Here is a 1,372-nt window from a genome sequence, read left to right as displayed (position 1 = left end):
CGGGACGTGTCGAAGTGGTGGGCGAGTCGCGATTGAACTGTTTGAACTGGGTGACGTGAGTTTGGAAGGTGTATCGGAGTTTAAATATCTGAGCGATGTGTTAAATGATGGTGGAGGGTGCGAGCAAGCGGTGAGGAACAGAGTTCAAGCAGCGGGTTGGAGTTTTAGAGAGTTGTCGGGAATGTTGTGCGGAAAGTCGACTTCGTTGAAACAGAAGGGAGAATTGTACAAGGCATGTGTTAGAAGTGTTTTGGGATATGGAGCAGAGTGTTGGGCGCCGAAAGCAGAGGACCTGAGAAGATTGGCGTCGACGGAAAGGAGAATGCTTAGGATGATGTGTGGTGTAACGTTGATGGATAGGATTCGAAGTGAAGAGATTAGAGAAAGAGTTGGTGTTGAGTGTATCGAGAATTGGGTAAGGCGCCAGCGTTTGAGGTGGTTTGGGCATGTGGAAAGGAGAGAAGAAAGTGCTGAAATTCGTAGAACGTTGCATATGAATGTTGATGGAGTCCGCAAACAGGGTAGACCGAGAAGGAGATGGATGGATGCTGTGAACAGTGATATGAAGGCGATGGGTATAACGAGAGATATGGCGAGAGATAGAGACGTTTGGCGTAGAAAAGTTCAAGGACCGGTCAACCCCCCTGGCGGGGATTAATACTGGACGGTATATAAATGTTGTTTGTTTGTTTGTATGCCGCCTTATGGCTACAGATTTTTTGTCCATTGAAACATATTTGCAGGAATGTAGAATTTTGCTGCCATATAACGGCCACGATTCCCCAAACATTAAAGAAATCCTAGCTAAAAGTCCTTCGACAATAACAATTTTAGAAGCATCAATCTGCTTACCATACGCCACATTGACATAAATCGCATCACTCACTCGCATAAATTGACTTTGATATTTTACATTCATGCATACACTTCAGTTGTCCTTTACTTACGATTTTGGATGTAAATTTCTGCTGATAAAAATTAAAAACGATGTTGGCTTGCTTTTGAACATCAATGACTGAAATGTCTCTCGCGAGATCGTCTTTGCCAAGCATTTACAATTTATCCATAAATTTTTCACCCTTTTGAAAAAATTAACAGTTTGGACAGCAGCATTCATGTCATTATATGAATTTGTAAAAGATTTCCATAATTTCCATCCGATTGTAGTTTAGTTTCTATCATGCTCAAGAAAATTACTATGAAATTCAAATTCAAATTCAATTCAGACAGTGAGCTTGACTATGTTAGTTCAATTGGCTATCAGTCGAAATCGGTCACACCAATCACACTAAGACAAAAATTTAAACGAACCAATTACACGATAGCAAATGGACTCCCTTATAGGTCCGGCCAACCCGCTAATCGTTCGAAA

This window comes from Xenia sp. Carnegie-2017, unplaced genomic scaffold (assembly GCF_021976095.1).
Source record: "Xenia sp. Carnegie-2017 unplaced genomic scaffold, XeniaSp_v1 HiC_scaffold_5, whole genome shotgun sequence".
Lineage (NCBI taxonomy): Eukaryota > Metazoa > Cnidaria > Anthozoa > Malacalcyonacea > Xeniidae > Xenia > Xenia sp. Carnegie-2017.
Note: the sequence above shows the minus strand (reverse complement) of the source record.